This window comes from Nothoprocta perdicaria, unplaced genomic scaffold, assembly GCF_003342845.1.
Source record: "Nothoprocta perdicaria isolate Ctin4 unplaced genomic scaffold, notPer1 scaffold_139, whole genome shotgun sequence".
Lineage (NCBI taxonomy): Eukaryota > Metazoa > Chordata > Aves > Tinamiformes > Tinamidae > Nothoprocta > Nothoprocta perdicaria.
Genome location: NW_020454527.1, coordinates 1009807 through 1024766, shown reverse-complemented (window position 1 = coordinate 1024766; position 14960 = coordinate 1009807). Strand labels below are relative to the sequence as shown.

Here is a 14960-nt window from a genome sequence, read left to right as displayed (position 1 = left end):
TATCAGTTCCCAAACTTCTCTTTATCATACTGAACTTCAGAGTTATCTGCATAATCTCTAAAATCTCCTAAATACATGAGTTTTACTGTACTGCTTTCTTGTTACCATACTGCAATCCTCTTGTGGAGTAGTCGTTTCAAACTATGTCTCAGTTTGACTGTGACTTCTATGACTGTGTATTTTAGGGTGGAAGTTCCTTAGTGTTTCTGAAGGAAAGTGTTTCTGAAGCAGAGTTCAGTCTTATGGTCATAGGTACAAAGACTTGATGTGCACATTCTTGAAAGTCCTACACACAGCAGAGACTCGGCTATGTTTGAGGCATGGAGCTGCAAGTGGGTGATGGGAAAATTGAATGCTTATGGGTTAGGAGCAAGGAGAAGGCCAGCAAAGCTGAAATCCTTTTTGGAGTCTGCTGTAGACCACTCAACTATGGTCAATTGAAGATGTCAGTTGAAGAGATGGGGGGAGATGCTCTACAAGCAGCTGGCGGAAGTCTCACAAGTCTTGAGAGTTCCCTTTAGACATCTATGGGACAAGCTGCCACCAGGTAGCAACTTAGCTCTATGGCTGATCTTTCAGACAATTAGTGGCCAGCGTGTCTGTAGGTGGTCTTGGGGAAGAAGACACTCAACCCTGAATTATCTTTGCTGGTCATTAGAAGACAAGTAACAAATCTGATAACTGGAATGGTGAACAATTCCACTTGTTCGGTGCTTCATTTGTATAATCCAAATGAGGCTCTTCTCATTCAGAAGAAAATATTTTATTTGCTCAACAGAATACTGATTTGGGCCTTGGAACAGGTTCTTCTTAATGAATCTGCTAGTTTCTTTGACTCATTTTTTAAGTACAAAGGTGGAAATGTTTTCTTAGAGACACTATTTTCTTCTGGAATGTACTTCAAGGTTTTTGGTAATAATGTTAATAAATTGATATGGGGCTAGCTGGCATTAGGTTTTATCAGAGTGAGTTTGGTTTGAAGCCTTCTGAAGTTGATCAGATGATTCTTATTAATGTCAAAGAGTCTTGGCTCAGCCCCAAATGTGATGGTAGTAGAACAGAAGACAGAAAACACATGCTTATAAAAAAACAAATCCACACAGCCCCAAATAGTATATTTGCTCTGTCAGTAAGTTGTAGAGAAAAAAAAATTGGCTTTACATTTTGAAATATAATTTGCATCTCCAGAAGTGGTACCAAGACACTTCTTTTATCTGTTTACAAGTTTAAATAAACGACTGTAAAAAATAAATTAAAAAAAAACCCAGTTGCTACTATAGAAGCATATTTGAAGACTCTAGAAAATATTGAATGAGTTTTGAATTTCTTAAAGAGAAATCAGACAGGGCTCACTCAAGAACCTTCATACCAATTGCTCCGTACTCAGGCCTCAGTTTCCTCATATTTTAGGTGGTRCCACTGATACTTACAGGCTTATAGTTAAGCTAAGGTCTTAAGTGCAGAACAAGAAGTTGTTATCAGTCCAAATTTGTGATCACTTGCCTCAGCAGGACTATGCCATAAGAGTATTTTCCTCTTCAAGTGCTACTTAACTACTTAACATTAATGCTAATACTTTTGCCTGTTTTTTTTTTTTTTTTTCTTTTCTGTTTTGATATCTCTTTTACGTAACTCTATAAGTGGCTCTCACAGTAGATGAAGTGTGTCATGCTGAGCAGTAAGTGAGCAKGGACGTAAGAAATAGTAACAGAAATAGAAATGCAAACAGGGACAACATAGTAGAGATCAAAGATCAAATGAATTTTCTGACCCTGGATTTGTCTGAGGTGGGATATTTCTAGAAGGTATTTTGAAATTATTATGGAAGCTGCCCTGTGTACCTGGGAAAATGTTACAGCTGGAAGAGGTTGGTACAAAACTGAAAGAGGATTTGGGAAAGATGCTTAAGAAGGGACGTCTTGCTCCCCTTTCAGTCAAAGTCTAGACGCAGCAGAGGGCTGTGGACTGACAGTGTGTGAGTGGGAGGCCTCTTTGCCAGGCATGATGAGAACAATAGTTGTGCACTGCATATTTGTAGCTGAGAGGCTGGAAAATACCAGTTTCTAAACGGGGACTCGCATGGCAGAGAGTTACATCCTGGGTGTGGGTATAATATGCAACCAGCAGAAATGAACAGGGATTGTCCTTTGCCAAGACTTTAACAGCCACATCTGTAGTTCCCCTCCACTTCCTCTCTGACACCCTTTGGAGGACTTTTCTATCTAAAAGTGCATAAATTACAAAGCACCAAGAACTGCAATCTAGTCTCTACCTAGAGAAACTTTTAGACCATTCATGCCATAAACGTCTCTCAGAGGCTGTGCCTGACGTCAGAGGATTTGGAGAGAGGCTGGTCTGAAAGTGAAAACAGCAGCACTTCCAGTCCCACTACAGCAGAGCAGAGCCAGCGAGAGGAGCAGTACAAGCATTTCTCTGTGTGGATTATAGGACTGCAGACTGGGGGGGAACTGCGTAGAGACATGGGCRCTACAGTGTAAGTGCAGCTGCTACAGCAACTCGCATTTCTTTGCTTGTTTTCAAGAAAAAATCCTTGCAAGCCTGCAAGCCCTGCTTGCCTTTCTTTTTCTTTTCTTTCTTCTGTTTTTTTTTCTATTTTTTTTCTCCTCTGAAACTACCTAAAGCCGGCTTGGCAGCCCACAGGATTCAGGTTTGTCTCGATCCCTTTTCCTAAAGGTAGGCAGGGGRGCTAACAGTGCAGGCTTTGGCACCGTTCTGTATGGGGATGGGGGTGTCTGCATGTATGTGAGTGCAAGGGGGAAGGAGAGAAAGGAAAGCATGAATCTTTGGAAGACTAAGAAAATAACTGCAATCCAGCTCCATTTTCTAGTAGCAGGACAACAAAATCCCAAGTAAGCCCTAGGCAAAAACAAAACAAAACAAACTTCCTTAGGCCATTTCATATATTTTTTTTTTAACTCTTTAATCCCTTGTCATGTTGAGGAGCTAGCAATTGCTCTTTCTTCTCAGGGAAGAGGGGCAGTTTTCTAACTCCCTGACAATGCAGTCTTGTCCCATCCTGTTTGCCAGGTAATGACAGTAGCAGATCCTAGCAGGAGTGTGAGGTGTCCCTCTCTCTCACACTAGGTATCTTGAGCCTGTGCCAGCCTGGTCCTAGGGGCTCTCCAAAAAGCCTACCAGTTCTGTAGATGAAACAGGAGTGTCTTTTATGTACAGAAACTAGCTGTAACTGTGTCATTCCTGAGGGAGGCAGCTACTGGAGAGTCTCCCTGTGAAAAAAACRGCAGGGGAAATGCTACAGATGCATGGTGCATGCCTCAAGGAAATCTAGTGACTTTTTTATTTATTTATTTTTTAACCTCAGCAGACCAGAGATTACTAAGCCTGCCCCACAGGAAGGAGGTGCTTTCACTAGGACTGTGTTTATTTACAATTAAAATTTAGTGCTGTTTATAATTCCTGCCATTAGCCCTGCCCCCTCCACCACCTTCTCCCACCTGAATGTCCTGTGTTCACTCCCCCAAAAGAAACTAGAACATTTTTGGGTTCAACTCTGACACCAAATGTACTCCTCAGTCACACCTCCTCTGATCAGACCCGTGATAGAAGCAGCTCTTTTTCCCGGGCAGATAGCAGAGCTTTGTGCCTGCCCTGCCAGACTGACTTCTTTAGCTGGCACCTGAAACTAGAAAACGCTTTGCAGGGCAGGTGCTGGAAGTGCAGATGACGCCCTGGAACATAAACAAAACGCCGGGCTGAGGAGCAGCCGTGCAAATTGCACAATGCAGAGTGCTGTGTTGTCAGCATTTGGCTTCAGCCAACAAGCAGTCACAAGAGAGGCAATTGCAAGTGTGTGCTCCCTGGGCTGAGTTGTCTTGGTAATGAAATAAGTCTGCAAATATTTTTCTTCTTGAGGGTGGCAAAATGAGTTGCTACAGCAGGGCATACAGGAGGAAAGGTGAGGATGGAGATGGAGATGGAGGAGTTTCTCAAGATTCACCCCTGCTAAATGAAATGAGTCAGATCTGGGTTTCTGTGCTGAGAGCAAATGTGGGAATGCCCATTTCCATGGCTGACTGGTTGATGCAGCCACTGTACTGGCTAATGCAATGGGGTAGACTTTCCTGGGCAGGTGTTCAAGGGCTAAACCCTGCTGAGCGATACCATGTAATGCAAGGAAGCTACACTGAGCTAAAGAAAATGCAGCCCTACTGACTCTGTGTGTAAGGGAACATATGTTCACAGAGCTAGATCTTGCAGGGATGTGCACTGGAAGTGAAATCTCCAGTCTTGGAAGGTGTTGGGATTTGGGCTGCTGTACCATGATGTATCAGAATCCACTTTGTGTTCTTTATTTCTATTAGGTTGTATTTCCAGTAGCCTAGCAGCTAGCTCCTTTTCCAAGAAGCTGCATTAATTTCTTAGGAACTGCCTAATCACATTGGCTGGCAATGTGAAAGAAAAAAAATACTTTAAAATTTAGTAACTTGTTAGGAACGTGTTTACCTCAATAAAAGCTTCAGAGCTCTTGCAGCCAAGACAACTGTGTGGGAGCAGCAGACGCTCTGTCCTGGTTGAACAGTTAAGCTGTTTGAAACGCACTAGCCAACATTGCATTGAAGTATGTGGGACTCATGAAAACTGGGAGAGCGGGAGAGAGTTATTAAGGAGGAAACAACTTCAGATTCAGAATGTATTAAACTGATTCCTTCCTTTCTTTCATGCTCTTCATCTCTCTGTCCCTCACCTCASCATCCCATTAAGAAGTGACACTATCTATCTGCAGGAATCCGTAAGTCTGAAAGATAATTCCAGGCTTTTGGTCTGTTAGCCACAGTTCAGGGGGTAAAGTTAGACACTAGGGGGAAGAGTGAGAGGAGAACTGGGAAAAGGAGCTGCAGATCTGACAGGAGGTAAATGTGGTGTCTCACAAGTAGGCTCGACCTTGTGAGACCTCCATGACCTTGGAGGAGGAGAGGTTTATTCCAAAGATAGGCACTGACCAAGGGAGAGCTTGGAAAGCAGACCCAAGGAGGACAGAGCAGATGTCTTTTCAGTTTTGCTTAGTGGAACAGAAAGCAATTTCCTATCAGAGCTTATGGCAGTCACAGTGCAGCCCTGAGGTTTTAGAAGCCTGTACTGTATGTTACGAAGTGCAGTCTCATGGTTTCACAGAGCGGAGTAAGCAGATTCTCTGGATATCTTAGTGGCTTTACCACACTGCCTCACTTGTTGGCTGCTATACCCACTGTTTATTTTAGCTGTGCTCCTTATGTATTATGGAGATCATTCTGTTCTTTTTGAACTCAGAGACAAAATTTCTTCTTACCAAGTTGGGACCAGGCATATACTGACTGTATTTACTGACAGGGTGGTATTGCTAGAGCTGAACATCCTCTTGAAGGCATCTCCCAGAAACTTCTGGTTTTGCTCCATCTGCATCACTTGCCATCAAATTCCCCCAAGGTCCTGTATAATACCAGAAACACATTTAGTTGTTCCAGGCCAGCCATCTGACCTAGCTATTGAGCAATCAAGGGACACCATTTCCTGACATTTATGGAAAGGATGTGTGGGAGATTTGGCTCTTGACTCTTTAATTAGTGTGAATTTTCAAACCTGGGTCAGTCCTGTGGAGATTTGACCCTCTCCCACTTTCTGCCCCTGCAGCCCCCAGGCAAGCACAACATGTTCCTAAGGCAAAAGAAAATTAGCTGCTCTATTTTTTTTTATTGGAAGAAACAGTTTGCATGTCTGTTCCTATGCTTTTCATTATGTGTATGGTGGACAGTGGTGTATCTTGCAGCTTTTTCCTTTTGCCTATCCCACCACCTAATATTCTGCATTTGCAGCAAACATAGTGACAGGACTCAGTACGTTCACTAGCGCTCAAATAGATCTGATCTATTTTTTGTCTTGCTCAGTTCCACTTAACGGCGGAGTCACTCCTGTTTGGCACTACTCTTGAGTCATTGTCAGGCTGAGGACTTATTATCTTCCAAGCTCTGTGTAGGTATTAAATTTCATACTGTTGTGTAATTTAGGTAAATGGACTTTATCACAATGGATTCCCAGCCAGTGCAAATAGGTGTGGAGCTTCCTGCGTGGCTGTAGCAAGTGTGTTCCAGTTAAGGATTTGGTCGAGTGGCTTCAGATATAACCCAGGATCTTTGGCCTGGTAAAGTGACTTGAAGCACAGRCACCCCAAACCCAAGTAATTTATACTACTAGCAAAAGTCTTTTGTTCAAAAAACTTATACCAGGCTTCAATTATCAGTAAATTCAAATCATATCAGAATTTGGTCCAGAGAAATTGAGTCTCAAGCTGTGGAAAGTGACCTGTAATTTTGGCTCTTTATTTTTAGTGTCTTGTTAAAAATACAAAGATACTTGAAAACTGAGACAGCCAAAATTATAAGCTGCTTTTGAAATGTTGACCAACTCACTTGGACAAATCTACACAACGGGTTTGATTCTTCTCACATGCTTTTTACAGCAGGGTAAGTCCATGAAAGTCAGCGGAGTTACTCCTTTTTTAAATCAGGAGAAGTCAAAGAGGAACTGTGCTCTGTGTTGCCAGAAGCTCCCTTGAGCTTTGGAATGCCAGGCCTGTCCTCATATGCTGTTTTTCTTGAAATGTCCAGGAGATACAGCTTTGATTTGCTGAGAGCCAGGCAGCCACATAACCRTGAACACATCACACACTGAGCAGCACTACATGCAGTGAAGTCTCAAACCTTCTTAGACGTGTATGAATAAATCTGTGCCTGATAATGGTCAGATAGGCTTTTCCCTGCAGAATATTTCCCGTAGGCTTTATGTCCAGTTTATATGTGCCAYGGTAGACTTTCAAAGTGTTTTTCACATGGTATTTCAATACTGAAATTTTGRTATATCTGAACTGTATGGGGTCAGATATTATTTTCCAATATTAGGAATTTTTTAGAGTTAAGACAGTATGGAGTGAAAAACCTAAATAAGAGAAGCTCATGCAGACTTTGGATTTAGCCAAAAASTTATTCTGAGTGTATTGCAGGCTTTTATACCAGAGATCTTTTTTCTCTGGAGTTAGAAATTAGGAGCTTAAGGTAGAAAGAGGAAAGTAGATAAGAAAGGGAGGATCAGAAGGCATTCTGGAATTCAAGGAGTGGGAGCTGGACATCAGAAGGATGTGTTTAGATTGCAGGAAAATGGAAAGAGAGGTAGCCTTGAGGAACTGGGAAAATCTTTGGCAACAAGGAAGGAATAGATTCCCTCCCTGAATAACAAGTACTTGCTCACTTTCCAGTTTTGCTGGCTTCAAAGCCACAATTTCTGCTCAAGAGCTTTGAAGTCCACATTTGTTTTTTGTTCAGAGTATCTTTCCCTTGACAGTGCCATAAGATGACTTAAAGGCAGACAGTACATATGCAGCCCAGCTCTTCACTGAGCTGGGTGTAAAGCTGATATGTGTGGAGCAAGGACCAGTTACTCCCCATAGGACATGGGGCTGGGAAGCGAGGGGGACAGCATAACTGGAAGGGCAGGGGTCTTGCAGCCAGAGCTTAGTCGCACAGCAGCCAGTCAAGTCAATCAGGACAGACATAGAGACTGTGGCCAGGTTCAACTGAGAATACAGATCTCCATCAAATTTGTGATCCAAGATCAAGCTGGAAAGTCAATTCACAGGTTAGACTCAGGCTCAGTAATTTCCAGGCAAGTCCACATTGACAAGACAGGTGTAAGGCCAGGTCTGCAAGTCAGTCTGTGGGTCAGGGACTAGATCATAGGGGTCCRTGGCCAGGGATGGGCATGACTGTGGCAGAACTGGAGAGTAGTTCTCCTCCAAGGAAGCTGTGCAAGGCCTGGAGAACCAGGGCTGAGCTGAAATGGGCTTCTRGGCACATAGGGAGCTTGTGTTGCTGGAGGCTTCAGGTGAGACTGAGTAGGACCTGTAAGACCTGTTAGTGACCTCGGGGCCCTGACATCAACAACTCACATCTCTTCTGTCCCCTTAATACATTTTTTTAAGGAGGTATAAAAGAAAGCCATTTTTTTTGCTCTGTTTCTTTTTATTATTTGAGGCAATAAACCATCATGATTTGAGGGAGAGGGATTATTTTGTTTGCAGTTGAGAGAGGAAATGCTTTTATCTTATCTTAAATGCTTAATTTTTATTGTTTATCTTTTCTTAAATGCTTAAACAATTGAATTGATGAGCCATGAAGTCTTGACAGTAAGTCAAATTCGACTTCAGTCGAATTCAACTCAGCGCCCCATAGGAAAYGTTTAGCTTTGAAACAAGTCTTCCAGTTATGAATCTGTTCTGAAGATGTGTTCCCAGAAAATTTTCATAAATTAAATACCTCAAAATATATATACAGTGCTGGGAGAAGGAACGTTTCTGCCAGCTGATCCAATCAAGGTTGTGTTTCATAGTGAAAAAGTCATGCAAGGCTGCATTTCAAAGCTTGAACATCATGTGGCAAGATTTTCTTCTTCTAAGACAAAGCTGTGGGAAGACATGCAAAATCTTGGAGGATGGGTCCACTGGTAGCTATTAAAAATGATAATCTGGCTGTGCTCCCATCTTTCTAAACAGCTGAAGGATTGAGCAGGGGTAGGATCACACTGTATGTGGTATTTTTATATGCTTTTCCTAAGCAAATGATTGAGAAAGAAAAAAAAAAAAAAAAAAAAAAAAAAAAGGCCTGAAAGGCCTGCAGCTGACCATTACTGAAGATAAGGGCATACCCTAGTCAGACTTCAGTTCTGAACCCGTATAGTTTCTTTTATATTCCTGTGTTCTTTGAGAGAGAGAACACCTGATCCTCTGATATTTCAGGTGTTGTACAAGAGAGACACAGTTAGATTCCTAAGATATGGACTGCAGAGCTGATAAGATACATTGTAAACCTCCACAGATTTATTCAAATTTTACAGACTCCTGTAAGTGTCAAGGATATGCACATGAACCTACACCTGCACTTTTAGCACCTTCCTTATGTCAGTGAAATGAAGTGACCAGCAGTTCTCCCTGATCCCCAGTTCGTGAGTTACAAATAGTTGACTTTTTTTTTTTTTTTTTTCCAGAAAGGATTTAATTAACTGAAGACTCCACAGATATTTTTAGAAATGTTTTGCATTTTCTTGAGAACTGAAATATTTCTCTATATGTTTTCAGGCAGGCTTGCTCATCTACGTAATGAGATTTTTTCTGAGATTTTCATGAATAGCAAGCATTTTCYGTGCTTCTGTTTTCCAGGAAAACTGTGCTTCTTTACAAATTAAGGTTATTTTTAGATGATTCAGGCGGGTCTTGAAAAATCATACATCTATTTGCACTCCCTTGGTCCTGCACTGTCATGTTTTCCTTCAAATCTTCCAGAAGGCGGTTAGACAAATGTGTGGGAATTCTGTGTGGCACTGCATCACCCTGCCAGTTCTGCTCCTTTTCTTCGCAGGTCAAAGGAAACACCCTTTTCAAGAAGGAATGAAATTACCATGGAGCTATATAAGGTTCCACCCTTGCATCTGTTGATTGGCGTGTAGAAGCTTCCCGGACTCCTGTAGAGGTGTGACATGGTTTCCCTATAGCATGAAGTTATTTTATCTGACAATAATGTTAAAACAATCCAGTCCCTGACACGTAGCCAATAAATTATCACCCTACAAATACAGTAAGTTTTATTCTTTCATAGAATCATAGAATCGTGGAATCCTTAAGGTTTGAAGGGATCTCTAGAGATCATCTAGTGCAATGCTCCTGCACTCGCAGGGTCACCTAGAGCACGGGGCACAGGGCTGCGTCCAAGCGGGTTTTGAAGATTTCCAGAGAAGGAGASTCCACAACCTCTCTTGGCARCCTGTTCCAGGGCTCTGTCATTCTCACTCAGAATTTTTTCCTTAAGTTCCTGTGTAACTTTTGGTGCTTCAGTCTGTGGTTGTTTCCTCTAGTTTTATCAGTGGCCACCATTGAAAAGAGGCCGGCCCATCCTCCTCACTCCCTCCCGTGAGGTATTTATATGAACTTATCAGATGCCCCCTCAGCCTTCTCTTCTTCAGAATGAACAGGCCCAGCTCTCTCAACCTTAAGCCTTAGTGATCTAAGATCAAGTCCTGAATGCTCTGGGTGTTGTATGCTCATTAGCAGATTATTTCTGACAGAGCCATTGCAGTCTGCGTGAACTATTCCCATTTAACCATTAGAAGTTAAACCATGAAAATATTTTGTCTGCAGTTTTCTGCATGTGAGGATAAGAGGAAGGGATTTTATAAATTCATTAAATTACTCTCTGTATTCAATACCTTCCTTTGGAAATTTTCCAARCATTTTATTAATGGTTTTAGAATTGTGGGAAACTGCAGCACTTCTTACTCAGTTACCTTCATACTAACAGGGAGTCTGTTCTTGCATTTAAATAAGCTCATTGCACTTTGTTTAGTTATCTTTATGTCCTCTGATGCGTTAGTTTGTCAAAACCATAAAAATCAATCAAAGATACTGTAACATCATAGTAGTCTACGCTCATCTGGTAGACAAATACATATTCACCRAAATTATACTTCTCTCAGAAAAGAAGCACATCACCCAGCAGCAGAGAGTGTATTCCCCTTCCCTTCTCTCCCTTTCCCTTCCCTTCCTTGCCTGCAATGTCTCTGCTACGGCAGTTCAGAGCATCTGTTTATGTTTCCCAAGTTTTCTTCATCCTCTCCACCTTTTGAGCCGTTTTTAACCGCAGTCAAACATGAGACTTGGGTACTGCTGATAATGTTTGTTTGTAACTAGATACAATGGGTTTATCTGTTCAATAGCACACATCTGTAGAGAGAGTATGCCAGGATATCATTCTTCCTTACAAACATTGGCAGGAATGGGGCCATCTGTTAATGCAGACGGTCTTGGTTTCTCACTGAGTGACTTCTGACCATTAAGCTGACATGCCTGGACTGTGAGTACCCCGTTTAAATCTATTTGGCGGAGTCCTGACCCCCTCCAGGCAGGTGACTCCATCAACATCTGCACAACAGATGAAAGAAAGCAAGATCTTGACCAAACATGAGGAGATTTGGGGCCTTTGCTACTTTTGCAGCCATGTATACAGAGGGAACCGATTAAACTATGTTTCTAACAGCTGAATGCACAGAGAGACAGTTGGTGGGTTTTGTTCTCGCCTGTGTTCTGATCTGTCAGCATCCTCCTGCACTGTTATGCAGGGACAGAGTAATAACCATGCTAGGATCCTGCCAATATGGACTGTCTTCCAGCTGTGCCCTACTGAGATATGAACTTGGCCTTATTGCTTGTTTCATACTTTTACTGCCCTGAGGGTCAGACATCCCAATGAGTGAATCTCTCTGACTCTGTTGTAGAGCCCCAAAATGTGTTGCAAATGACAGAAGTACAAAGCTTGACCTCAGCCTCCCATTGTCAGCAGGATTCAGGCAGTTAGTTTGTGCAAATGTTACAAAGTCTTTGGCAGTCACCATTGCTAAGTTATAAGGAGAAAAAACAGATGCATTTTCTGACTAGGTGAAATTTTCCTTGGGGGACCCGTGAATTGTTTTCCAGCTGTGTCTGGGCTTATCTAGAATAGCTTCATGTACCTACTGGGGGACATGTGTTAAGCTATAAATGTCCAGCTGTGCCCTTCCTGACATATTTTATGTTTAAACAGAGGCAAAATTTAGCAAGCAACTCCTCACTGCCTCATCCCCTGCTTGCTTACGATAGTGATGCTTAGTATGTTCATATCTAATGGGACATCTCCAGAGGCTCATACTCTTCCTGATTTACACATCTGTTGGTCTAGCTAAGCTACTGTGAAAGGAGAGCCTTGTCCAAGAAAAGAGTTACTGTAAACAAAAACTGGAGGTTAATGATATTTTCATACTGTACTTTTAATGAAGAAGTAGTTTAATAATGGGGCTTTTCAGACTTGAGGGTTAATTTTTGAATTGCTAACCCCAATTTTTGCAAGAAATGTCAACAGAGATAACCAAAGAAACAAGTTTTAAGCCTGCCCTTAGAGTTCAGGTACATGCATATGAATATTTTGAGTTTTCTCACTTTTGGGCAAAAAAAAATAAATGATATCACGCCTAGCTGTAAATAGCTATAAATCCACAGATAATGAATATTCAAATAAGAATGAACTAAATAATGATATCTAGAATACAATGTCAGAGATGAGGGAGACAGTACTATGCCTCTGCACAGTAAAATAACTCATTTGTCATTGTCAGCTGCTTTAAACTAATAGTGAAAATGGCTGAATCACTTCAAGTCAGAAAGCTTATCTGAGTCTACCTTTCCACTGGGCATTTGAGAAGTCTAAAGTTAAAGTGTCATAGTTTGGGAATAAATGTTCTGGGAAGTCTGCTGTACTAAATATCTATTAGGCAGTGGTCTTTGATTGTAGTAAACAGGACAGGATGACCTTCCCATGAAAGCACATGATACAAAATCCAATTGACCAGAAAGCGTCCTACAGGCTGCAGTGACATGTGAGTGCAGCAAATCAAAATGGAAGCAGATGGTGCAAAAGTGACCTCTGTGTTTTGTCTTGTCTTTTCTTTCATGGATATTGCCTTGAGTCTTTGATCCAAATAGCCTGCTGAGGAAATATGTGCCTAAGCCATGATGAAATAGCATTACAAATGCTGTTTCAATTCTGAATACTCAGTACTAAGTGTATACTCAGTAGTGGGAAGAGATAGGTAAACTTTGATTTTCCTTTTGAGCACTCATTAGTCATATTATCTTGRGATCCTTTAGATCTTTCAGGAAAATAAACTTAAATTGTGAAGAGGCTAGAGGGAACTTGTCAAATTGATGGCAAATCAAGAGGCAACACCTCTGGAGAAATGGTARATAGTCTGACTTCTGTTAACTCTGATTTCTGTTAAGAATTATCTTGTGGCTCATTTGGGACTTGCTTTTGCTGACTARCTACTGTCATTAACTACAAATGTCTTTATGAGTTGGGGTATATGCTCTCCAATATATTATTTTCTAGCTTTCCACTTTACAAGATTTCCCCTTTCACTCTGTGATCTCAGRGATGTGAGTTTTCTAGGTTCCTATAGCTGTCGTGTTTGGACTTCAAAAGCCAAAGTTTCCATCTGCATTTTAGATACTTGTTTCTAGGACCTGATTTCCATTTGCTGTGAATCATGTTTGCTGCATCTTGTGGTGTTCACAGAATAGGGAATGTTAGGTCCTGCGGCCACAGCAAGAATTCTGTCTACGAAATTCACTGATGAGTGTCATAGACATCAGTTCTCAGCTCAGTGATACCTAGGGACAATTTTAGCAGTCACTATGTAAAATAAGATGCCATGCTGTATTTGTTTAGCATCGATGGCTTTCAATAATGTGATGTTAGAGCGTCTCATGACTCTTTTGGGGAACAGCAAATGTTGCAACAGTCCTAGGCAAAAGCATACAGGCCTGAGGAGTTTGCTCAGCGGTCACTGCGCATGGTTTTTAAAACACCAAGCTCATTTTTACATATTCGCTGAGCAGAGACTTAGTAATCACTGCATTATATTAGCGTCTGCATATCTGACACACCCAGTTATTTGTTTGCAGACTTTCCCACACCCTCAGAGTTGCCTCTTAGTTTGGGTCATTTTTAGCATGGCTGTGTCAGAAGATGTCATTCTGCCTCCAGATATTTTTGGGTGTAGCTGATTGCAGCAGGGAGAAAGGGTAACAGAAGTCTGCCTTTTGGAGGAGGATATGCAGCTCACCTGAGCTAATGTATCATTAGAGGGCATTGAAACCTTCCTGCTTCTGTTGTTTGTTTGTTTTGCACTGTAGTTTTTTACCATTTGGCTCCTATCCATACCATCACAGCTGTTTATTCTTTTCACCTTCTGTCCTTTACTCAGCCATGGAACATGATAGTACTGAGAATCTAGTATGGGCCTCCCCAGACTTTACCACACTGAACCACTAGGCCAACACAGCCCTTTCATTTTCTTATTGTCATATGGTATCTGTAGGAGGATTTCATTATACTCCTATTTCATCAGCCTCTCTGATGTATAGATAACTCTGTGTTTTTTATGATTTTTTTTGCCATGCTTCAACTGTGTCACCTCTTGGAGGTCTCCTGCTGGCAAATGGTCAGAGCTGACAAAGTGGCGCCTTGTCCTGCCTGATTTGCTAGCTGTGCTGGGCCAAGCATTATCTATCACAAGATATGCAAGCRTGGAAGGGTTTTGTCAACTCAGGGAAACAAGTTATAGATGAGTTATAGAYGGGAGCTATACTTTGACTGACAATTACAGGCTGCAGGCTTCTCAAATTCCAAAAGCCAAGCAACCTCCACCCTCCTCAATACTTGAATTCAAAGAACCAAGGTCTATAGGAAGCAGTATTGATGATTTAGGCAGAAAATATTTTTTTTTTCAGGTTCAAGGCTGAAATCTGAGGAATTTGATACTAGAAGATACTGGAGTTGGCAGTTTCAGTCAATACGTTACCTGGTTCAGTCATAGGTTCTCTGAAACTTAAGATTTATGTATGTGCAGTAAGAATGAGACACAGTCTAATATCGGTGCCTGTGACTTCTGGTTTCTTTTTGTCTTCTGGCTGCTTGTTTCTGATTTCTCATAGACCCTTAATAATACTCCCCTTCCAGAAGTGTTAACATAAATAGTTACTTTGTCCATCTGCGTGCRTGAATTAGAATACATGGAGACAATTATAGGACTGTATTTTCCAAAATATTTGTTAGTTGTGAATGTTAGACCTTTTATGTTCATAATTTATGCAATTTAGGACGTGACTCAGAACACTTCCACTTCAGCAGAAGTTGGCTTTGACTTCTAGGGTTTCATTTTTTTTGTAATTAGCGAGCATTCACATCACCAGTCGACTTTAAAAGGAGTTGTGAGTGTCACAGAGGCATTCAGCCACTTGCCCAAGGTCACAATGACAAGCAGTACTAGAGCTTCATAGAGCAGTTCCTGGCTCTGAGTAAATAAACACA

The 14960-nt window shown here is 41.5% G+C and overlaps 1 protein-coding gene across 2 annotated transcripts in view; it reads left to right on the top strand.

Moving 5' to 3' along the window:
• Positions 1-2424: 2424 nt before the first annotated feature.
• The window catches only part of DAAM2 (dishevelled associated activator of morphogenesis 2), a 188676-nt gene continuing 176140 nt past the window's right edge, over positions 2425-14960 (top strand). For both annotated transcript variants that reach the window (XM_026034035.1, XM_026034036.1), the window contains exon 1: positions 2425-2494. The gene's annotated coding sequence lies outside the window, so the exon portion shown is untranslated. The remainder of the gene's footprint in view (positions 2495-14960) is intronic.